General features: G+C 49.6%; 1 long non-coding RNA gene across 1 annotated transcript; it reads right to left on the bottom strand.

The window, feature by feature from the left end:
- Positions 1-315: 315 nt before the first annotated feature.
- Positions 316-23,797, bottom strand: LOC307212046. Its single transcript, XR_013836765.1, has 3 exons — positions 23,764-23,797; positions 22,810-23,045; positions 316-398 (listed from the first exon to the last, which is right to left on the bottom strand). It is a non-coding gene; the product is annotated as an uncharacterized lncRNA (long non-coding RNA).
- Positions 23,798-25,536: the final 1,739 nt, after the last annotated feature.

Here is a 25,536-nt window from a genome sequence, read left to right on the forward strand (position 1 = left end):
GAGTGGCAGGGGCAACCCAGTCAGATGAGTGAATATTATTATTATTATTATTATTATTATTATTATTATTATTACTACTTCTATTGAATAGAATGTCCCTATTTTCATTGGAGAAATGTTGCAGTGTATGTCTCCTAGCTTTTCCAGCTCTGCTCAATTCCTTTTCTGAAACATCCTTCTCTGTGCAGCTGCCCAAGGAAGGAGGACAGTTGGAGGGGAGACACAGAGAAAGGGGCAGGAGGAGAGTCTGAGAGCCTGACCAAAAAAGTCCCCTCAACCCAGCAGACGTTTTCACACCATGAACCAACACAAAGGTTTCCAATGCTTGCATTTATTAAAAAGAAGAAGCTACAGCATTTTTGCAGGCAAACCAAATCCAAGCTCCAATCCCGAGCCCACTTACTAAGGAGTCAGGCCCCACTGGCCACAGTGGGCTTACTCGTGAGTAGACAGGCAGACAGGATGGCTGCCTCTTGACTCCTTCCCAGCATCGTCTTCAGCAGCATCAAGCAAAGCGGTTTCTTCCCCAGCAGAGATGGGGGTGCAGTCGAGGCAGCTGCACATCAGAGGAGAGCAGGGTGGTCTTCCTTTCACCAGATGTCTAGCACCGGAGATTGGCAGAGTTACCCGCCCCCTGTGAGAGGAGGAAACACTGTTAAAAACTTTGCTGGTTCTGGTTCTGAAAACCCCAACCAGTGACTTCAACTGCACACAGAGGGTCTGTTTTGCAGAGGGTTGGACTAGATGACCCCTTAGGTCCCTCCCAACACTACATTTCTATTCTATGATAGTAGGAGAGACCTCTGAGCATTTCATGTATGCACTTGGGGGAATTTGAGTGGGGCGTGGCTGCCACACACACTTTTTTTCTAATGAGGTTCTTTTTCCTTCTTCTTTATGCAAACAGCAACCCCAAGAGAGGACACATTTGAGGAGATTGTTGTGTTGGTGTGAATTGGTGTGCATTGAACTCTTTCCCTTCCAACTCTGCAATTCTGTGATTCAATAACCACCTTCACAGGGATGTTTCACACAGGTTGCCTTTGCTATTTGAGGAAGGTCAGTGACTGAGCCCCCACCCTCTCATACCACGAAGAGCTGTTCTTTCAGCCAATGGAGTCATTTCTTCCCAGGCTAAGGGGAGTTGTTGCTGAGGGGTCAGAGAGCTTTCATGGGGGCAGCAAGGGGTGAGGAAAGGGTTGTCAACCCCCAGTGTGCACACTAATATTGTTCCATCTCACAGTGTTGGAAGAGAAGTGGAGAGAAGTGGAGTGGGGGGGGGGGACAGAGACATGAGTCACATGCACTTGGGGTCATGAAACACCGCTGACAAATTTTTGAGGAAAACTAAGATTTGATTTAACTCACCTCTACGGCAACACACCCAGGGAATACACCGGAATATTGGCCGTTCGGGCGGACGGCACCTAACAAATCGCAGTATCCCTCTCTGCTGTCGACATCTCAAGCTGCAATTACCTTGGGCTCTGGTGAAATCTGGAGGAAGAAAAAGAAGACTGTGAAGGTTCTGTCTCTCTGGACTGACCTTCCACACCTTCCACAACTTCTTCCACAATGGCCCTGCTGGCTTGGACACCCGGAGGGACCAGGTTGGGGAAAGCTGGTGCAGAAAGAATGCAGGGCTGGAGCAGAGAGTCAGTCCCTTCTGCTGCCTCCCTGCACCTTCAGGACAGGGTCTGAGCCAAGGTGGTAGGGAAGGCTGCATCAGAGTCACTGGTTTCCCTGGGCAGGCCACTGGCAAACTGGGGCAGAGAAGCCCCCTTGTCCAGGAAACTGGCCTGTTCTTTTACCCACCACAAAACTGAGTGTGCTGAAGCGCATTATTACAGATTTGAAAGGAAGAGCCTCCGTGGATCACATAAATGAGGTAATAAGAAGAGACTGGCTTGTGGATCTGGCCAAAGGGGGCACATCGAGTGAGGCATCCTCTTCTCCCAGGTTCTACATGAAGTCCCATTTGTGATATTCTCCATGAAGACAGAGGGGCAAGATCCCACCTCTTTGGGAGTCATAACAAGTGGCTGAGAATAAAGCTGAGAGCTGGGAAGCTGCTCAGAGAAGAAGCATCTGAGAAGAAGGCCATACCTGGAGCCAGCAGCATCAAGAAGAGGACAGCCACAGAGAGGAGGCAGAAGATCTTCATGACTGGAGGTTGGTGAGAATCCTGGAGGTACCAGACGCCAAGTGGAAGAGCAGTTGACAGTGGAAGGAGAGGTCCCTCTACTTATAGGTGACTGGAGGACTGTTGAAATCTTGTGGGATGCCAACCGTCGTTTGCAAGATGGATGTGGCAAGCCCTGAGGGGCATGTGCCAAGGAGCAGCCAAAGACCACAGAATCATAGCTTCACAGAAGGGACACCAAGGATCATCAAGTCCATCTCCCTGCAATGCCGGCATCACAGCTATAGCATCTCTGACAGGTGCCCATCCAACCTCTGCTCAAAATCTCCCTGCAAAGGGGAATTCAGCACCTTCTGAAGGGCTCCATTCCACCGTTGAACAACTCAGAAAGTGAATCTGTTGGTTTGTGTTTTGCTTTCTGCTCACAGTGGCATGGCATCTTTTGAGTTCCCTTGGGGGGGGGGTGCTCTGCAGGTGGGACCAAGGCCTGGGGGCAGAGGGTGAACAAAACACTTCCCACTAGCCCAACTCTAGACACCATCACTGCTGGGCAGGCATGGGGCACAGCGGGTTCACAGGGCCGTGCTGTGCTACCTCCTCACCGGCCCACATGCGGGTAGCCTGCCCGGCCATGGCTGCTCCTGGCAGGTGCATCGTCCCCCCCAAACACTGACTGTGTGGCCATTCAGCATGGGGTCAGGGTCCTGGCAGCAAGGCCAGGGTGGGCTCCAGTGGGCAGAGAGGCCCAGGATCAGACAAGGTGGGGATCCTTGCATGGGGGCATCTGGCTCATGCCCCCTCAAAATCATGTGCCGAAGAGGTCCACACCAAGGCCCCAGAGGTCCACACCCTGCAGTTTGCTGATCTGGATCAGGGGGCCATTTCACTAGCAAGCACAAGAGGCCCCACCATCAGGGTAGAACTTTGCTCTTTTCCTTAGCATGTCTCTTTGTTCATCGGAGAAAAGCTGGAGGGGATGCAGTTATGCGACCTCCGAGTTAAGGAGTTAAGAAATATCACACCCTTTAGAAGGCATCTGAAGGAAGTCCTGTGTCTCCAGCTTCCAGGTTGCTTCCAACTCAGCTCTCACACACCTCTTTGGCTCTGGACCACAAAATCTCAAGGACGGCCTCTCCCCATATGAACTGACCTGGACCCTGAGATCATCATCAGAAGCACTTCTTCATGTGCCTCCTTAGCAAAATGTCCACTGCGAGAAGAGGTCTTTTCCTGATTTGGCTCCCTGTTTGTGGAATGCTCTTCCCCAGAATGCTAATTCTGCTCGTTTAGCCACCAGGGAAATACATTCCTCTTCTCAAAAGCCTTCAGCTAATGAAAAAATCTATTGTCTTTTAAACTATGTTTGGGGTGTTATTGTTTACTTTGTTAATATGGTATGTATTTTGATGTTTTAGTATTTTGAACTGTGCTGCGGTCCTCTGATGAAGGGTTGTATAGAAATCTCATTGTTTAATAATAATAATAATAATAATAATAATAATAATAATAATACCACTGTTGCCCTGCCTATCAGCTGGGGGATGAGGATGGTGGAATGGCTCACCTATTAGCCTGTAGCATCCCTCTTAGTTGCAGCTCTTCCCACCTGCCTTATTCTTTTGAGATGCTGATGAGAACACTCCAGTGGCCAGGGAAGGTCCTAGTCTTACAAAGAAAGTTGTCTCACCAGCTCAGCAAACTCCTCTCTTAGATTCTAACCCTCTGTGGGTTCAGAACCCCAAGAATTGGAACCCCAAGAATTGGAAGGGGTGCAGGGCACTCCCTGATCCCCAGCAAGATGAGCAACCTTTTTGCCTAAGCTTCCAGGTGTCAACACCTCACAGGCTGCGCATGTGGAGCAGGATGCCAACTCACTTGCAAGCAAGAGAAGAGGAGCATCATGGTTTTCTACATCTTGGAAGCTGCCCATAGTGGCTGGAGCAACCCAGTCCAATGGGTGGGTTATAAAGAATATACATCATAATGATGATGATGGAAAAGGACACCCCTCTTTTAACTGGAGAACTGTTGGGGGGTATGCATGCTTTGCCTAGAAGCCTGGGGGAAACCTCGCTGTGGGGTCCACGCTGCCTCCTGCCCATCGCCTTCCTTTGCCCCAGCTCTGCTTCCCACCCTCCCCATCTCTACCTTCCCTGCCACGCAGGACAGAGATCAACAGGTGGGTCAGCCCACTCATGAGGCAAGGGGCAGTGCCCACCGCAGTTGGCAGGATCCACAGGGGCATCAAATTCATCTTCTAAGAAATGCATCTTCAAGACTCGGAGGTGTTGATGATATCACCCCCCCATGATAATGTATATTTTAACTCATTCCTTCTTTCCATTTTGTGGTTTGCCTCAGGGGCTCAAAGGTCTTGGGCCGGTCCTGTCCCCAACGCTCTCCATTCCCCCTTCTCCTTCATCACCCCCTTCTTCTTCCACGCCACTCCAACACTCCAAGTGTCCCCATCTTCCAGGGACAGTCCTGGACTTACAGAAGCTCTCCCAGTTGATTTGACTTGATCTCAGAATGTTCCACTTTTCCTAAAGACGTCCCCATTTAAATCAGAGAAATGTTGGAGGGTGTGGAGTTATGTGATCCCTGAGCCATCTAAAGGATGTCCTGTATAGGGAAGCTTTTTATGTTTGCTGTTTTATTATGTTTTTCTATATGTTGGAAGCTGCCCAGAGAGACTGGAGCAACCCAGTATAAATAATATAATGATGAGGATGATGATGATGATGATGATGATGATGATGATGGAATAGGACATCCCTCTTTTCACTGGAAAAAAGTTGGAAGGCATGCATGCCTTGCCTAGAAGCCTGGGAGAAACCTCCCTGTGGGGTCCATGCTGCCCCCCACCCATCACCTTCCTTCCCCTCAGCTCTGCTTCCCACCCTCCCCCTGTCTCTACCTTCCCTGCCATGAAGGAGAGAGATCAACAGATGGGCCAGTCCACTCATGAGGAAAGGGGCAGTGCCCACCTCAGGGGGCAGGATCCATAGCAGCATCAGATTCAGCACCCAAGAAATGCATCTTGGCGACTTGGAGGCATTTCTGATATCCACCCCCTTGATCCTAATGTAGATTTCAACTCACCCCTTCTTACCAAGGAGCAGCCAAAGACCATAGAATCATAGGTTCATCAAGTCTAACCCCATCACAGCTGTAGCATCCCTGACAGGTCCCCATCCAACCTCTGCTTAAATCTTCCTGCAAAGGAGCATCCGACACCTTTGAAGGCCTCCGTTCCACCGTTGAACAACTCAGAACGTGAATCTTTTGTTGTGTTTGCAGCGTCCCGTGCACAGCGGAATGATGAGGAATACGTGCACATACTCTATATTGCTTTATTTACATTTCAAAGCTGGTAGATTACAGAAAAACATCATGCCTCTGCCAGAGCAGAGAAAGCATCCTCTCTCCTCTGAAGCACAGAGAGAATCACACTGAGAACAGTGAAAAACAGGAAACCAGTGTACGTCACATCCAGTCTCCCTTTCCTGTGAGAAACTCCAACAGTACTCTGACTGGAATGTAAACATTGTCTTGTGACAAGCCTTTCGCTGCACAGTGAAGAGAGCAGAAACCAACATCTTTTGGCTTGTGTTTTGCTTTCTGCTCACAGTGGCATGGCATCTTTTGATTTCCCCGAGGGGGGGGGGCGCTCTGCAGGTGGGACCAGGGCCTGGGTGCAGAGAGTGAACAAAACACTTCCCACTAGCCCAACTCTAGACTCCATCACTGCTGGGCAGGCATGGGGCACCGAGGGTTCACGGGCCGTGCTGTGCTCCCTCCTCACCTGCCCACATCAAGGGGGGAGCCTGCCTGGCCATGGCTGCTCCTGGCAGGTGCCTCCCCCAAACACTGGCTGGGCAGCCATTCAGCATGGGGCCAGGGTCCTGGCAGCAAGGCTCCGCTCCCCATTCTTTCATGCTATTTTCACCCATGTGGATACATATTACACCACTTTATGCGTTTTGGTCAACAATGCTTGATTGAACTCCCTTGTGGAATTCATGGAAGGAGAACACTTGGAAGGACAGCTCTGTTCCAAATCATGCATAGTTGCAGAAAGTACATGCAGCTGAGGTACAAAACGTTTTTTGGGGAAATAGTCCAGCCCTGATGGAGGTGTTCTCATGCAGTCCATGCCCAAGAGCCAGGTAATCTCCCAACACCACACCTGCTTGGGGGCCCAACTAGAAGAGCCTTTGGCCTCACCCATTTGCAGGGCTCTTCTCAGGCTCAGTCCTGCAGATCCATATGGAAACATTTCCGCTTGGGCTTGCTCACCACCCTCTCCAACTCAACAGGTTGTCCCCAACTTCACCAACTGAGTTCTGCATCCTCTCATCTCCCTAGGCACCAGCCACAGCTAATCTAGAGGTTTGTAACCCACATTGCCCAGTACTTTGGAAAGGATTTTGAGGATACAATGGGGTGGGGTCTGCAGGGGAGAAGAGCTGGGATTCCCATCCACAAGTGGACATCTGTGACCTTGGATACAACCCCATCGGTCCAGCACCAAACTGTTCTGTTGCTCTTCCATGCTCTCCAAATCCAACTTTCCAAGAGAAAAGCAGCCTTGACCTTCTCTTTCCATGGACACTCTTTGAGCACTGCCCTGCTGTCTATTTGTGTGTGTGTGTGTGTGTGTGTGTGTGTTGTGCTGCTTTTATGGTATTTGTGTTGCTTTCTGGACGCTTTTTTCAATAGTTCTGGATGACACTGGTTTAAAATTCTGTGCATTGTTGTGAATATATGGGGGGAAAGACAAAAAGTGGGCACCCAAAGTGAGGACAAGGCTTTTCTATTTAATTTTGGAGAAAGGGGAGAAGTATCGGTGCCAGTCGTGAGCTGTTCTCTGGGCTGTGCCTGTAACATTTGGAAGGCAGTTGCTGGTCTTTTGCAATCTCCACAGAGATGGGCCCCAGGAGATGTCTTCAGCATCCTTTCCCAAGAGCCTGAAGTTCAAACCCAGCAGGCAAGGTGGGGAACCTGTGGTCACAGGGCTAAGTCCCATTTCCCCACCTGGTCTTGCTTCAAGTTAACGGACAAGCGTTGCTCCATCGGATGCCCACAGGCAGCCAAGTTGGGTGAAGCAACTGCCAGATTCAGCACAGTGAACTTGGGAATTATCCCAGATCAGAAGGTGATATTGGGGGGACAGGGGGGTGGGAGTGGGGAGCAGCAATGTCAAAGACATCCCTTTCCATGCAAACAGATTCAGGGATGGAGCTGGAGAAAAGGGGCAAAAAAGAACATTTCAGGTTCCTTGAAACTATTGTTACGCAGCAGCCAAATCTCTGAGTTGGGGAAAAAGCCACGCACTTCTGTGCTTGCCCAGAGTTCGGTTTCCTTGGAATGAAGGTCAGAGGAGACTGCGCTGTCTTTAGGATATCTGGTGTCATTTACACATATAGACAGCCTGAGCATAAAATGCAGGGCTTCAAAGCATTAACACCCCTCAAAAAAAATCCTCCTTCTAAGTCAGAACTTTGGATTTGGTACACAGCAAGCCCATCTCTGTGCCTCTAGCTTCCAACTTGCTTCCTGCAAAACTCTCAGACTGGCTCAGGACCTCTTTACCTCCAATGCCACCTCTCCCCATGTGTACAGACCTGGATCCTGAGATCATCATCTGAGGCCCTCCTACAATCATGGGTAAATCATAAAATTGTGGAGTGAGGAGGGACCCTGAGGGTCATCCAGTTCAAGCCCCTTCAATGCAGGAAACTCAACTAAAGCATCAATGACAGATAGCCATCCCACCCCAGCTCCAGTGAAGGAAAGGCCACAAGCTCCTCCACAAATCCATATCCAGAATCTTGAGATGTCTCTCCTTCCCCTTTTTGCTCTATTTTGGGGGCTGAGCATTCCTTGCTATTTCCTCTGCACTGTACTCAAGGGGCAGGTAGTGTAGGGACAGTCAGATATTTGTGGACTGCATCTCCCACTACTCCTGGCCCTTCTGGCTTGTGGGGCAGGGGTTTTGCTTTGCAGGAGGTCCCGTCAACATTGGGAAGTCCCCATTTTGGCTCCCAGGAACAGGAGGAAGGGGACAACAAGGAGAAATTTTAAATTTTATTTTGGAGAGGGGAGAGAAGGATTGGTGCTTGCTGTGAGATGTTGGTCTGAGCTGTGTCCTGCCCAGTGATGTTTAGAAGGCAGTTGCTGGTCTTTTGCAATCTCCACAGAGATGGGCCCCATGAGATGTCTTCAGCATCCTTTCTATTATTATTATTATATTATTCCATTATAATCCTTTCCGTCATTATTGCAGATTTGAAAGCAAGAGCTTCCGTAGGTCACATAAATGAGGTAATAAGAAGAGACTGGCTGGTGGATCCGGCCAAGGGGTCCCATTGAGTCCAGGATCCTCTTCTCACAGTGTCCAACCACAAGCCCCATTTGGGAAACTCTCCAAGAGGACAGAGGGGCAAGATCCCACCTCTTTGGGAGTACAGCAAGTGATGTTCAGAGGCAAATTAAAAAAGAAAAAGAAGACTGTGAAGGCTCTGTCTCACAGGACTGACCTTCTACACCTTCCATAACTTATTCTGCAATGGCCCTGCTGTCTAGGACATAGGGGTAAGATCCCAGTTCTTTGGAAGTCACAGCAAGTGGCTGAGAATAAAGCTGAGAGTTGTGGAGATTCTCAGAGAAGAAGCATCTGAGAAGAAGGCCATACCTGGAGCCAGCAGCATCAAGAAGAGGATGGCAACAGAGAGGAGGCAGAAGATCTGCATGGCTGAAGGCTGGTGGGAATTCTGGAAGTACCAGAAGCCAAGTGGAAGAGCAATTGCCATGGGAAGGAGAGATCCCCCTGCTTATAGTTGGCTGGAAGACTGTTGAAATCTTGTGGGATGCCAACTGTCCTTTGCAAGATGGATGCTGCACGCTCTGAGGGGCATTTGCCAAGGAGCAGCCAAAGACCACAGAATCATAGGTTCATCAAGTCCAACCCCATCACAGCTATAACATCCTTGACAGGTCCCCATCCAACCTCTGCTCAAAATCTCCCTGCAAAGAAGAATCAGGCACTTTCTGAAGGGCTCCATTCCACTGTTGAACAATTCAGAAAGTGAATGTGTTGGTTTGTGTCTTGCTCTCTGCTCACAGTGGCATGGCATCTTTTGATGTCCCCTTGAGGGGCGGTGCTCTGCAGGCTGGACCAGGGCTTGGGGTCAGAGGGTGATCAAAACCCTTCGTGATAGCCCAACTCTAGATGCCATCACTGCTAGGCAGGCATGGGGCACCGAGGGTTCACAGGGCCGTGCTGTGCTCCCTCCTCACCTGCCCACACCAAGGGGGGAGCCTGCCTGGCCATGGCTGCTCCTGGCAGGCACACACCCCAAACCCTGGCTGGGCGGTCATTCAGCGTGGGACCAGGGTCCTGGCAGCAAGACCAGGCTGGGCTCCAATGGGCAGAGAGGCCCAGCAGCAGGCAAGGCAGGGATCCTTGCCTGGGGGCATCTGTCTCATGCACCCTCAAAATCATGTGCCCGGGGCTACAGACCACCTGGCCCTCCCCATGATGAGCAGGAGAAAACAAGCTTTTCCCTTCCTCCTTGTGACAGCCCTTCAGATATTGGAATATGCTTCTCATATCTTTGCTCAGTCTCCCCGACTCCCTCAATTGTGTTCCTATTAATATTATGATGTGTTCCTGAGCTTCGTCTCTTCATTGCATTCCCATTTGCAATTTTAGAATGACGGTGCTCGCTCCTCTGTCAAAATGCACTACCTCCCTTTTTCTCTTTTATGATTTGTTCTGATTTCCCCTTGCCCCTCTTCTTTTCACCTGGGTCAGAGTTTCTTTCTGGATTAAAAGCAGATATAAAGGGGGCGTGGGTGTGTTTGCGTGCTTATCTGGTGGATGAAGAAGGGGAGCCCACCTCAGTTTTCCTGATGAAAAGAAAGATAAGGCAGGAGAAACCAATCTTTGCGGCAGAAGGCTGTTCATGGCTACCAGCCAAGATGGCTACTTTCTCCCTCCCCTGCAGGAGACAGGAGGCATCTGAACATCATTGGCCCAGAATCACAAGTGGGGAGAGTGGTGTTCACTCAGGTCGTCCTTGCAGGCTACCAAGGGCCCTGGTTCACATGGGATTCCCAGGAACTGGCATTAAGAAGCATTGTGTCCATTCACTGCAGAGGCAGAGCATCTCCCTCATGGCTAGCAGCCCCTGGTCTGCATTTCAGGGCATCCGAGTCGGTGGTCATCCCTGCCTCCTGGGTGAGGGAGTTCCAAAGTTTCACTACAAGCTGCATGAAAAAAGCCCTTGGGTTTATCCCTCCCGAATCTCTGGACACTCAGCTTCCCATCATGTCTCCATTGCACTCCTATATGAACCCACTTTACCTCCCATTGGGAAACCCCTGCATCTCTTCCACCTTTTACCCACACACAACCTGCCCCACTGATCCAGCTGCTTGGTAGCCTAGGCATTCTGGAGGGCAGTGTGTCAGCATCCGGCAAATTACTCCATGCGTTCTCCATGATTCCACATCAGTTTGCTTAGAAAAACAAACTCATCAGCATTTTGGGGTGAATTCTTTCCCAATACACAGGCATTTTTATGTAATCGTACCTAATATACCCTTTTTTTTTTGCAAGGCAGTCCCCCCCCCCTTTTGCATGCTATTTTCACCCATGTTGGTACATATTACACCACTTTATGTGTTTTGGTGGACATTACTTGATTGAACTGCCTTGTGGAATTCATGGAAGGAGAACACATGGAAGGACAGCTCTGTTCCAAATCATGCATAGTTGCAGAAAGTACATGCAGCTGAGGTGCAAAACGTTTTTGGGTGAAATAGTCCGGCCCTGATGGAGGTGTTCTCATGCAGTCCATGCCCAAGAGCCAGGTAATCTCCCAACACCACACCTGCTTGGGGGACCAGTTAGAAGGGTCTTTGGCCTCACCCATTTGCAGGGCTCTTCTCAGGCTCAGTCCTGAGAATTTTATGGAAACATTTCCGCTTGGGCTTGCTCACCACCCTCTCCAACTCAACAGGTTGTCCCCAACTTCGCCATCTGAGTTCTGCATCCTCTCATCTCCCTAGGCACCAGCCACAGCTAATCTAGAGGTTTGTAACCCACATTGCCCAGTACCTTGGAATAGATTTTGGGGATGCAATGGGTCTGTAGGGGGGAAGAGCAGGGATTACCATGCACACACGAATGTCTGTGGCATTGGATCCAAGCCCATCAGTGCTGCACCAAACTATTCTGTTGCCCTTCCATGCTCTTGAATATTCTCCAGATCCATTTTTCCAAGGGAAAGGCAGGCATAACCTTCTCTTTTTATGGACACTCTTTGAGCACTGTCCTGTTTGCTTGCTTGCTTGCTTGCTTGTTTGAGTGTGTGTTTGTGTGTTGTGCTTGTTTTATGGTAATTGTGTTGCTTGCTTGATGCCTCATTTTAATATTGCTGGGTTACACTGGTTTGAGCTTCTGTGCATTCTTGTGAATATATGGGGGGAACTAGTAGGTCAGGGCAATTCTTTTATATTTGAATTTGGAGATGGGGGAGAAGTATCAGTGCCAGTTGTGAGCTGTTGGTCTGGGCTGTGCCTGTAACACTTAGGAGGCAGTTACTTGTCTTTTGCAATCTCCACAGAGATGGGGCCCCATGAGATGTCTTCAGCCTCCTTTCCCAAGAGCCTGAAGTTCAAACCCAGCAGGCAAGGTGGGGAACCTGTGGTCACAGGGCTAAGTCCCATTTCCCCACCTGGTCTTGCTTCAAGTTAACGGACAAGTGTTGCTCCATCGGATGCCCACAGGCAGCAAAGTTTGCTAAAGCAACTGCCAGATTCAGCCCAGTGAACTTGGGGATGAGCCCAGACCAGAAGGTAATATTGGGGTGTGTGAAATGTTGGGAATGGGGAGCAGTAATGCCATAGACATCCCTCTCCATGCAAACAGATTCAGGGATGGAGCTGGAGAAAAGGGGCAAATAACACATGTGAGGAAATTGCTGAGCATGGAGAAAACCCAGGGGTTTCAGTGTTTGCCTGGAGTTTGGTTTCCTTGAAGGTGAGTGGAGATATAGATTATTTTTTTGAACATATAGAGAGGGCCTGAGTATAAAATGGATGGGGTCACAGCATTAACACCCCCCAAATCATCGTTCTCAGTTCCTCACAGCTTTGGATCCCCTCCTCAGGAAACAGGAATCTGTGTCTCCAGCTTCCAGGCTGCTTCCACCTCGGCTCTCAAACTCCACATGGGCTCAGGACAAAAATATCTCAAAGGAGGCCTCTCCCCATATGAACTGACCTGGACCCTGAGATCATCATCAGAAGCCCTGCTTCGTGTGCCTCCTTTGCAAGAGACCTGGAAGGCCACACTATGAGATGAGGTCTTTTCTGTGGTGGCTCCCTGTTTGTGGATTGCTCTTCCCCGGGAAGTTAACTCTGCTCCTTTACGTGCCAGGGAAATACATTCCTCTTCTTCCAGCCTTGGACTAATGGAAAAATGGTGTTTTACACTATGTGTGGGTGTTATTGTTTGTTTTCTTAATATGGTATGTATTTTGATGTTTTTGTATTTTAAACTGTGCTGTGGTTTATTCTTTTGAGATGCTGATGAGGACACTCCAGTGGCCAGCGAAGGTCCTAGTCCTACGTTGTCTGACTAGCTCAGCAAACTCCTCTTTGAGATTCTAACCTTCCCTGGAATCAGGACCCCAAGAATTGGAAGAGATGAAGGGCATTCTCTGATCCACAGCAAGATGAGCAAGCTTTTTGCCTGAGCCTCCAGGTGTCAACACCTCACAGGCTGCGGATGTGGAGCAGGATGCCAACTGACTTGCAAGCAAGAGGAGAGGAGAGGGGAGCTGGCATCAGGGTTGGATTGGGGGCAGAGGTCCAGGACGTCACTTAGCAAAAAGAGGAGGAGGAACCCCAGATCCAGCAGGGCTGGCTCAACCACATTTTGAGGGGCTCACTTGCCTTTTCCCCTCTGCTTGCTTCTTATCTGAAGCACCAATTGCTTCTGTGTGCAGACTTTAAAATATTTTCCAGCTGTGGACATTTCCTGGCTCAGGAGCTAACAGAGGCATTCATTGCTAGTTGCCATAGTGCAATTCCCACTTCCCTTTGGTCAGCATCCTAAACTCCACCGTGAGTAACCCAGAAAAAGCATTGGCTTGCGGGGGATATTGGAATTGAGCCCTTGGTGGTATGATGGGATGGAAGCGGGGAGGGAGGGGAAGGAGAGCATCACTGGAACCAAACCTGGTGGCTTAGGTGAGTGTCACTCAGATGATGGGGAGGAGGAGCCCACCTGAGGGGCCTCACCTGTCTTGGATGAAAATGAGGCTTTGGAACTCCATCAGACCCCCTTCCTTAAGAAGACAAGGATGAGGAGCCTGGAGTTCTGCAGATAATGTTGAGGACTAACAATGGTGACTCTGAGTTTGTGTGTTTGTATGTGTGACACATCGGATAGTAGAGTCTGACCCCCAAAATCCCCCCTCCCCACACACGTTTTCACAACAGATTTTTCCAATGTTTGCATTTATAACTCACCTTAACGCAACATAATAGGCCAATTGAACGCCCAAAACAAGGCCTCCCACACCATTTTTGGCATCTCCCCCCCTAAGACGTTGACATCTCCAATTATCTCATTGGGCTCTGGTGAAATCTGCTTCTTCTTTCTCCACCTCCTCCCCGCTTTCTCTGCCCTGGTCAAGTCCTCCTTAGGAAACATCCCGTCCCTCTGTGTGCAACTGCCCAAGGAAGCGCGGCAGTTGGAGAGGAGATATGGGGAAAGAGGCACAAGGAGAAGCAGGGGGTGGGGTGGGCAAGAGGGGTGGGCCCACAATTTGAGAAATGCTCTTGTGCAAAGCCATGTTTGCAAAAACAACCGCAAAACCTGGATGGCACCACTGACTGTCCTCGAAGAATGCATTTTCCAAAGTGCATTCAGCCTACAATAAAGATAAGGGAGGAGATACAGGTCCTTGGGGGAGAAGGCTGTCCATGGCTACCAATGGCCATGGATCACATGGGATTCCCAGGAACTGGCATTAAGAAGCATTGTGGCCTCTCCCTGCAGAGGCAGAGTATCTCCCTCATGGCCAGCAGCCCCTGGTCTGCATTTCAGGGCATCCGAGTCGGTGGTCATCCCTGCCTCCTGGGTGAGGGAGTTCCATAGTTTCACTGCAAGCTGCACGAAAAAAGCCCTTGGTTTTATCTCTCCTGAATCTCCCGACACTCAGCTTCCCGTCATGTCTCCATTGCACTCCTATTTAAATCCAACTTACTTCCCATCAGGAAACCCCTGGATCTCCTCCACATTTTCCCCACATGCAACCTGCCCCACTGATCTCGCTGCTTGGTAGTCTTAGCATTCTGGAGGGCAGAGTGTCAGCATCTGACAAAACACTCCCAGGGCAAAGGGTTTCTCTGGAGCCATTCACGTCAAGGGATGTTTTGCCCTGGAGTTCAAGGTGAGCTGCAGCAATTCCATTCTCGTTCTGGGTTCCCTGCTGGCGATCTTGATGGAAAAGGCCATCAGACGGGAGCTGAAGTCAAGGTGAGCTTGAGGATCTGAATGGTGGTGGCTCCCCTTTGTTGCAAGTTCTTAGAGGGAGAGACGATGCTATCAGCAGCCATTGGAGCTCCTGCCAGAGGGAACGGGGAAACCAAACAGCTGGCACATCACTCTTTTTAGACCTGTTCCCCTCCAGATGTTTTGGAATACCAGATGTGGACTTGGAGGGACTTGGAGAAACTTCATTTTTTTTAAATAAAGTTCCCCTTAGAAAATCTGCCACCCACCCACTCCCACAGGAAATGATGTTTCAGATCTAATCATTTCAATTCTAAAATGCATGCCCTGCTTCTTCCATTCCACAAAGGATTTGCTCAGAGCATCAAAGCAACATTAGTCCACACATTAAAATACAGAGCAATCTGAAAACAGCAGCTAAAAGGGGAGGGGTGGGCAATTTGGTCAATTTCAATTTTCCACAGTTTCATTTTCCCAAACTGCCTTAAAATACAGAAACATTCTCCTGAAAACTAATCAGCATTTTTTTGGCAATTTTTTCCAAATATGCAGGTATTTCCTTGGTCTACATTACTTGACTGGAGAACTGCATTGCAAAATTCAGATTACAGCAGATTTGGAAGTTTAACTTGGTATTGTCCAGAAAGTACAAATTTGGTAGGCTGTCCTACAATTTAAACTGACTACATTTCCCACCACCACTCCTGAGCAACCCCACAGAAAACTCCAGCAACAGTGTGATTTCATAGCAACAGTTTGATTTCATAGCAACTTGGGGTGTTCCTGCATATTTCTTTTCATATTTGAAAGATCAGGGATGTCAACTGATAGCAAAGTCAGGGAAAGAAATATTTTCTTATGCAAGATTCCTGCACTTTGTTTGAACAATGAATTTGGATGCCTGGTGAAGACCAATATTTATATGTGCCAATGGGATTTGTTGATCAATAAAATTACATCAAGCATCACCTTCTTCTTCCTTTCTTTGGGTGCTGGCCATTCCTTGCTATTATCTCCCCATCATCCTCTGGGCATAGCTGGACTTAATCTCCCATCATTCCTGGCTGCTAGGCCTTCTGGCTTGTGGGGCAGAAGGCAGCTGGGGGTCCCCATCAACATCTGGAAGGCACCACATTACCCACTGCTGCCCTAGCCCTCTAGTTCTGAGAAGGAGGGTCTCCCTCTCCACCTTACCTGGTGCTCCTGGGAGCAGGAGGAGGAAGGCAGCCAAGAGACCAGGTGGAAGAGCTTCTGGGCTGCATGTCGGAGACTCCAGGGTAGAGCGGAGGTGGGGAGCTTCTCCATGTTTCTAGGTCACTGGGGGGTTGTGACACCTTCAGGGGTCTTTGGAAATCTTGCGGGGGGAGGGGAGGATGAGCGCAGCCCACAGGCCTTCCCAACACAGGGTCTCCACCAGTTTCTGCAGAAGACAAGGAAGCAAAGAAATGTCCACAAAGGCAGAGAGTGAGAACAATAGTCTTGAAGTCCTTGTAGGGATGGGGACCAAAGTGAGAAGACGGGAGATCTGGGTGCAAGGCACAACTCACACCTGGGTCAAACACAGTCTTCACAAACCTGGTGCTCTCCAGATATTTGGGACTACAATTCCCATTGATGCCAGGCTGCAAGAGCATGTGAGGCCAAAGGTGATAGGAGATTTTGCATTCATATGCTACTTGCCTGTATAAAGATCCAGAGTAGTTTACAAAAGAGCGTGAGAATATCTGTGGGGCAGTTTGAGGCAGCCACACCCAGGGGTTTGGCCATGGATAAATCCATGGGCATAGCTATGATTTTATCCAGAATCTTGAGATGTCTCTCCTTCCCCTTTTTGCTCTATTTTGGGGGCTGACCATGTTGGGATATGAAAGCAACGCAGCTGCAAACTGGTAGCTTGTTTACATCACATGATGTGACTAGCTGTGGGAAAGAATCTTCCCGGAAGTTCACAGGCTTCAACAGTCTTTGCTCTGTGTGTGATTTGAGACCTTCCGTTTGCGTATGTGAAGGAAGTCTTAGTCTCTTGCTTGTTGAACACTGAACTGTTCAGACATGTTTCCTGTAGTGCTGCAAAGTCAGAAATAAACAAGATGTAAAAGGCTTTCTGACTATCTTCTTTCCCTTGCTGGGATGCAAGGAGGGAAGGGGGTGTACATTTTCTACGCTGGGAAATGTCGCCTATCAAGATTTTCCCTGGTCTGTCCGGGATGCCAGCCAGAGGAAGATCACTGGTAAACAAGCCGGGAGCCTGGGAGAGTTGCCAGCCTCTCCGGAGGGGGGCTTGTTTTCCAATAGACCATTCCTCAATGTTCCCTCCCTACTTTACTTGAGGGGCAGCTTGTGTAGGGACTGTCAGGTGTTTGTGGACTGCATCTCCCATTACTCCTGGCTGGTGGCCCTTCTGGCTTGCGGGGGCAGGGGGAGCTGCAGGTCCCCCTCAACATTGGGAAGTCCCCACATTGGCTCCCAGGAACAGGAGGAAGGGGACAACAGAGAGATATTTTATATCTTATTTTGGGGAGGTATGAGAAGGATTGGTGCTTGCTATGAGATGTTGGTCTGAGCTGCGTCCTGCCCAGTGATATTTAGGAGGCAGTTGCAGGTGTTTTGCAATCTCTACAGAGATGGGCCCCAGGAGATGTCTTCAGCATCCTTTCCCAAGAGCCTGAAGTTCAAACCCAGCAGGCAAGGTGGGGAAACTGTGGTCACAGGGCTAAGTCCCATTTCCCCACCTGGTCTTGCTTCTAGTTAACGGACAAGCGTTGCTCCATCGGATGCCCACAGGCAGCAAAGTTGGGTGAAGCAACTGCCAGATTCAGCCCAGTGAACTTGGGAATGAGCCCAGATCAGAAGGCGATATTGGGGTGTGTGGAATGGTGGGATTGGGGAGCAAAGAGATCCCTTTCCATGCAAACAGATTCAAAGATGGAGCTGGAGAAATGGGGCAAATAACACATGTGAGGATTCCTTGAAAATATTGTTACACTGCACCCAAATTGCTGAGCATGGAGAAAACCCAGGGGGTTCAGTGTTGAGTTCTTTGAAGTTGAGCGGAGACTTTGGAGTCTTTAGGAGATATGGGTTTGTTTCTAACATATAGAGAGAGCCTGAGCATAAAATGGATGGGGTCACAGCATTAACACCCCCCAAATCTAGTTAACGGACAAGCTCTGAGAGGCATGTGCCAAGGATGAGCCAAATACCACAGAATCATATGTTCACAGAAGGGACACCAAAGATCATGAAGTCCAACCCACTGCAGTGCAGGCATCACAGCTATAGCATCCCTGAAAGGTCCCCATCCAACCTCTGCTCAAAATCTCCCTGCAAAGGAGAATCAGGCACCTTCTGAAGGGCTCCATTCCACTGTTGAACAACTCAGATAGTGAATCTGTTGGTTTGTGTCTTGCTTTCTGCTCAGAGCGGCATGGCAGCTTTTGATGTCCCTTTGAAGGTGGGTGCTCTGCAGGAAGGACCAGGGCCTGGTTGCAGAGGGTGAACAAAACCCTTCCCTCTAGCCCAACTCTAGACGCCATCACTGCTGGGCAGGCATGGGGCACCGAGGGTTCACAGGGCCGACTGTGCTCCCTCCATACCTGCCCACACCAAGGGGGAGGGGGAGCCTGCCTGGCCATGGCTGCTCCTGGCAGGTGCAACCCCCCCCCCCCCCCGCAAACACTGGCTGGGCGGCCATTCAGCGTGGGGTCAGGGTCCCGGGAGCAAGGCCAGGCTGGGCTCCAGTGGGCAGAGGTGCCCAGCAGTAGGCAAGGCAGGGATCCTTGTGTGGGGGCATCTGGATCATGCCCCCTCAGAATCATGTGTTCGGGGATACAGACTACAGTACTCCAGATCCATTTCTTGTGCCAGCATTTCCACTTGGGCAGTTGTGAGCTGTTGGTCTGGGCAGTGCTGTAACATCTGGAAGGCAGTTGCTGGTCTTTTGCAATCTCCACAGAGATGGGCCCCAGGAGATGTCTTCAGCCTCCTTTCCCAAGAGCCTGAAGTTCAAACCCAGCAGGCAAGGTGGGGAAACTGTGGTCACAAGGCTAAGTCCCATTTCCCCACCTGGTCTTGCTTCTAGTTAACGGACAAGCGTTGCTCCATCGGATGCCCACAGGCAGCAAAGTTGGGTGAAGCAACTGCCAGATTCAGCCCAGTGAACTTGGGAATGAGCCCAGATCAGAAGGCGATATTGGAGTGTGTGGAATGGTGGGATTGGGGAGCAAAGAGATCCCTTTCCATGCAAACAGATTCAGGGATGGAGCTGGAGAAATGGGGCAAATAACACATGTGAGGATTCCTTGAAAATATTGTTACACTGCACCCAAATTGCTGAGCATGGAGCATTGAAGGTGAGCGGAGACTTTGGAGTCTTTAGGAGATATGGGTTTGTTTCTGACATATAGAGAGAGCCTGAGCATAAAATGGATGGGGTCACAGCATTAACACCCTCCAAATCATACTCCTCAGTTCCTCACAGCTTTGGATCCCCTCCTCAGGAAACAGGAATCTGTGTCTCCAGCTTCCAGGCTGCTTCCAACTCCGCTCTCACTTCCAACACCACACCTGCTTGGGGGCCAGACTAGAAGGGTCTTTGGCCTCACCCAGCTGCAGGGCTCTTCTCAGGATTAGTCTTCTCATGGAAATATTTCTGCTTGGACTTGCTCACCTCCCTCTCCAAGTCAACAGGTTGTCCCCAACTTCACCAACTGAGTCCTGCATCCTCTCCTCTCCCTAGGCACCACCAAAAACTGATCTGGTGCCTGATATCCCATATTGCCCAGTACTTTCGAAAATATTTTGAGGATGCAATGGGTCTGCAGGGGAGAAGAGCTGGGATTCCCATCCACAAGTGGACATCTGTGGCCTTGGATGCCAACCCATCGGGTCCAGCACCAAACGATGCTTTTGCTCTTCCATGCCCTTGCTCATTCTCCAGATCCATCTTTCAAAGGGAAGGCAGGCTTAAGCTTCTCTTGTCCTGGACACTCTTTGAGTACTGTCTTGCTGTCCATTCATATGTGTATGTTTGTGTTGTGCTGCTTTTGTAGTATTTGTGTTGCTTCCTTAATGCTTCATTTTAATATTGCTAGCTCACACTGGTTTAAACTTCTGTGCATTGTAATGAATATATGGGGGTAACTACAAAAAGTGGGCACCCAAAGGTGAAGGCAAGGCTTTTATATTAAAATTTGGAGATGGGGGAGAAGTATCAGTGCCAGTCGTGAGCTGTTGGTCTGGGCTGTGCCTGTAACACTTAGGAGGCGGTTACTGGTCTTTTGCAATCTCCACAGAGATGGGCCCCATGCGATGTCTTCAGCATCCTTTCCCAAGAGACTGAAGTTCAAACGCAGCAGGCAAGGTGGGGAACCTGTGGTCACAGGGCTAAGTCCCATTTCCCCACCTGGTCTTGCTTCAAGTTAACGGACAAGCGTTGCTCCATCGGATGCCCACAGGCAGCAAAGTTGGGGGAAGCAACTGCCAGATGCAGCCCAGTGAACTTGGGAATGAGCCCAGATCAGAAGGCGATACCGGGGGGAGGGGTTGGGAACGGGGAGCAGCAATGTCAAAGACATCCCTTTCCATGCAAATAGATTCAGGGATGGAGCTGGAGAAAATGTGCAAATAACACATTTCAGGTTCCCCTGAAAATATTGTTACGCAGCAGCCAAATATTTGAGTGGTGAGAAAACCCAGGGGTTTCTGTGCTTGCCCAGAATTCGGTTTCCTTGGAATGAAGGTCAGTGAAGGCTGTTCTGTCTTTAGGATATCTGGAAGTATTTACACATATAGACAGTATGAGCATAAAATGCAAACTTCTGGGGGTTGGGGGTGGAGGAAAGGCCCACCCATTAATCTGAAAGACCCCCTCACTGATTTGCTGCTCTTGAAACCTGGCTCATTTTTTTGAGATGCTCATGAGGACACTCAACTAGCCAACCAGAGTTGTTGCCTTACAAAGAAACCCCTTGTCTGACCAGGTTGCAACCTTCTCTCTTAGATTCTAACCCTCCATAGGTACAGGACCCCATGAATGAGAAGGAATTCAGGACACTCTCCGATCCACAATATGAATAAGCTTTCTGCCAATCCCCAGGGGTCAACACCCTTCAGGGTGCAAGAGGAGAGATGCCATCAGGGTTGGGTTGTGGGCAGAGGTCCAGGGCTCCACTCAAGAGCACTTTTGGGTTGTACCTTTCAGATCTCTGATTCTATTCTGGGCTACGCATGCTGTGCCTCCTCTTTTCATGACTTGGATGTGCAAGGTGAAAGGCAGAGGTTGGATGGCTCAAAGCACACATCAGGAGGAGCTGAGGAGGTTTGACATTGAGGTCAAAAATCCATGTGGAATCCACCGTACCTCCAAGTCCTGCAGAGGCTTTCAAAACCAATGAAGATGACTGTGCGTAGATATGAGAGGGGGTGGACATCACTATCACACCCTTGTCAGACAAGTGTCTGTGGTTCAGGTGTCACCCACTTGCTTTTGGGCAATGCCCTAAACAGATATTTATACTCCACCATAAAAGGATTGCCTTGTAGAGGATATTGGGATTGATCCCTTGGTATTATGCTGAGCCCACCTACAACCCTGTTCATCCCCACTTATTGGGAGCTGGAGAAAGGTGGCAATTAGCACACACGAGGATTCCTCAAGAATATGAGGACCCTGAGACCCAGGCCCCAGAGGTCCACACCCTGCCGTTTGCTGATGTGGATCAGGGGTCCATTTCACTAGCAAGCAGGAGAGGTCCCAAAATCAGGGTAGAACTTTGCTCCTTTCCTTAGCATGTCTCTATGTTCATTGGAGAAAAGCTGGAGGGGATGGAGTTATGCGACCTCCGAGTCAAGGAGTTAAGAAATATTACACCCTTTAGAAGGCATCTGAAGGCAGTCCTGTATAGGGGTGTTTTTTTCAAAAAATGTTTGCTCTTTTATTGTGTTTTTCTATATGTTGGAAACCGCCCAGAGTGGCTGGAGAAACCCAGTCCAAAGGGTGGGTTATAAGTAAAAATCTCATGATGATGATGAAGGAACAGGACATCCCTCCTTTCACTGGAGAAATGTTGGCAGGAATGCATGCCTTGCCTAGAAGCCTGGGGGAAACCTCACATTGTGGGCCACACTGCCCCCCACCCATTGCTTTCCTCCCCCGTCTCTTCCTTCCATGCCACGCAGGACAGAGATCAACATGCTGGGCCGCCCACTCATGAGGCAAGGGGCAGTGCCCACCTCGGGTGGCAGGATCCACAGGGATTCAGATTCAGCCTCGAAGAAATGCATCTTGGTTACTCGGAGGCATCGCTGATATCCTCCCCCTTGATCCTAATGTAGGTTTCAACTCACCCCTTCTTCCCTGAGTAGGGGAATGTGGGGGCTGGAAAGCACCATTTTGTGGTTTGCCTCAGGGGCTCAAATGTCTTAGGCTGGTCCTGTCCCCAACGCTCTCCCTTCCCCCCTTCTCCTTCATCACCCCCTTCTTCTTCCTCCACGCCCCTCCAACCCTCCAAGTGTCCCCATCTTCCAGGGACAGTCCTGGACTTACAGAAGCTCACCCAGTTCATCTGGCTTGATCTCAGAATGTCCCACTTTTCCTAAGGGCCTCCCCATTTCCATCAGAGAAATGTTGGAGGGTGTGGAGTTGTGTGGAGTCGGAAGGCAGTCGTGTATAGGAATGTCTTTTAATGTTTAATGTGTTGTGATGTTTTTGTATATATATTTGAGCCACACAGAGTGGCAGGGGCAACCCAGTCAGATGAGTGAATATTATTATTATTATTATTATTATTATTATTATTATTATTACTACTTCTATTGAATAGAATGTCCCTATTTTCATTGGAGAAATGTTGCAGTGTATGTCTCCTAGCTTTTCCAGCTCTGCTCAATTCCTTTTCTGAAACATCCTTCTCTGTGCAGCTGCCCAAGGAAGGAGGACAGTTGGAGGGGAGACACAGAGAAAGGGGCAGGAGGAGAGTCTGAGAGCCTGACCAAAAAAGTCCCCTCAACCCAGCAGACGTTTTCACACCATGAACCAACACAAAGGTTTCCAATGCTTGCATTTATTAAAAAGAAAAAGCTAAAGCATTTTTGCAGGCAAACCAAATCCTAGCTCTAATCCCGAGCCCACTTACTAAGGAGTCAGGCCCCACTGGCCACAGAGGGGCTTCCTCATGAGTAGACAGGCAGACAGGACGGCTCCCTCTTGACTCCTTCCCAGCATCTCCTTCAGCAGCATCAAGCAAAGCGGTTTCTTCCCCAGCAGAGATGGGGGTGCAGTCGAGGCAGCTGCACATCAGAGGAGAGCAGGGTGGTCTTCCTTTCACCAGAGGTCTTGCACCGGAGATCGGCAGAGTTACCCGCCCCCTGTGAGAGGAGGAAACACTGTTAAAACGGGTGTTGGTGGTGGTTCTGAAAACCCCAACCAGTGGCTCCAACTGTTGTCAGAGTTCCATTTGCACACAGAGGGTCTGTTTTGCAGAGGGTTGGACTAGATGACCCCTTGGTCCCTCCCAATGCTACATTTCTATTCTATGATAGTAGGAGAGACCTCTGAGCATTTCATGTATGCACTTGGGGGAATTTGAGCAGGGCTTGACTGCCACACTCACTTTTTTTCTAATGTGGTTCCTTTTTCTTCTTTATACAAACAGGAACCCCAGAAGAGGACACATTTGAGGAGATCATTGTGTTGGTGTGCACTGAACTCTTTCCCCTCCAACTCTATAATTCTGTGATTCAATAACCACCTTCACAGGGATGTTTCACACAGGTTGCCTTTGCTATTTGAGGAGGGTCAGCGACTGAGCCCCCATCCTCTCACACCAGGAAGAGCTGTTCTTTGAGCCAAGGGAGGCTATGGGGAGTTGTGGCTGAGGGGTCAGAGCGCTTTCATGGGGGCAGCAAGGGGAGAGGACAGGGTTATCACCCCCAGTGTGCACACTAATATTGTTCCAACTCACAGTGGATGTAAAGATTAAGAGAGAGATGGAATGGGGGGGCAGAGAGATGAGTCACATGCATTTGGGGTCATGAAACACAACTGACTAATTTTTGAGGAAAACTAAAATTTGATTTAACTCACCTCTACGGCAACACCATAGGCGAAGGCACGAAAATAATCGCCTATTAGCCGGGCATCTGGCTAGCAGTATCTCTCGCTGCTGTTGACATCTCTGAATGCAATCTCTGAATGCAATTGGCAGTTGGCCTCTGGTGAAATCTGGAGGAAGAAAAAGAAGACACTGAAGGCTCTGTCTCACAGGACTGACCACCTACACCTTCCACAACTTCTTCCACCATGGCCCTGCTGGCTTGGACACCCGGAGGGCACCAGGCTGGGGAAATCTGGTGCAGGAAGAATGCAGGGCTGGAGCAGAGAGACAGTCTCTTCTGCTGCCTCCCTGCACCTTCAGGACAGTGTCTGAGTGTCTGACGCAGGAAAGCTGCGTCAGAGTCACTGGCTTCCCTGGGTGGCCACTGGCAAACTGGGAGAGAGAAGCCCCCTTGCCCAGGAAACTGACCCGTTCTTTTACCCACCACAAATCTGAGTGTGCTGAAGCGCATTATTGCAGATTTGAAACAAGAGTGTCTGTGGATCATATAAATGAGGTAATAAGAAGAGCTTGACTGGTGGATCTGGTTAAAGGGGGCGAATCAAGTCCAGCATCCTCTTCTCCCAGGGTCCACCTGAAGCCCCATTTGGGATATTCTCCAGGAAGACAGAGGGGCAAGATCCCACCTCTTTGGGAGTCACAGCAAGTGGCTGAGAATTAAGCTGAGAGCTGTGGAGCTGCTCAGAGAAGAAGCATCTGAGAAGAAGGCCATACCTGGAGCCAGCAGCATCAAGAAGAGGACGGCCACAGAGAGGAGGCAAAAGATCTTCATGGCTGGAGGTTGGTGGGAATCATGGAGGTACCAGAAGCCAAGTGGAAGAGCAATTGCCAGGGGAAGGAAAGCTGCCTCTACTTATAGGTGGCTGGAGGATTGATGAAAGTTGGTGGGATGCCAACCGTTGTTTGCAGAATGAATGTGGCAAGCCCTGAGGTTCATCTGCATCCTCTCCTCTCCCTGAGCACCACCCAAAGCTAATCTGGAGGCTATTATCCCACATTGCCCAATACTTTGGAAAGGATTTTGAGGATGCAATGGGGTGGGGTCTGCAGGGGAGAAGAGCTGGGATTCCCATCCACAAGTGGAAGTCTGTGGCCTTGGACACAACCCCATCAGTCCAGTACCAAACTGTTCTGTTGCTCTTCCATGCTCTCCAGTTCCATCTTTCCAAGGGAAAGGCAGCCTTAAGCTTCTCTTTCCATGGACAGTCTCTGAGCACTGCCCTGCTGTCTATTTGTGAGTGTGTGTGTTTGTGTGTGTTGTGCTGCTTTTATGGTATTTGTGTAGCTTTCTAGGTGGTTTGGTTCAACAGTTCTGGCTGACACTGGTTTAAAATTCTGTGCAGTGTTGTGAATATATAGGGGAAACTACAAAAAGTGGGCACCCAAAGTGAGGACAAGGCTTTTATATTTAATTTTGGAGATGGGGGAGAAGTATCAGTGCCAGTCGTGAGCTGTTCTCTGGGCTGTGCCTGTAACATTTAGCAGGCAGTTGCTGGTCTTTTGCAATCTCCACAGAGATGGGCCCCATGAGATGTCTTCAGCATCCTATCTCAAGAGCCTGAAGTTCAAACCCAGCAGGCAAGGTGGGGAAACTGTGGCCACATGGCTAAGTCCCATTTCTCACCTGGTCTTGCTTCAAGTTAACGAACAAGCGTTGCTCCATCGGATGCCCACAGGCAGCAAAGTTTGCTAAAGCAACTGCCAGATTCAGCACATTGAAATTTGGAATGAGCCCAGATCAG

Source organism: Podarcis cretensis (assembly GCF_951804945.1).
Source record: "Podarcis cretensis genome assembly, chromosome: 3".
Classification (NCBI taxonomy): Eukaryota; Metazoa; Chordata; class Lepidosauria; order Squamata; family Lacertidae; genus Podarcis; species Podarcis cretensis.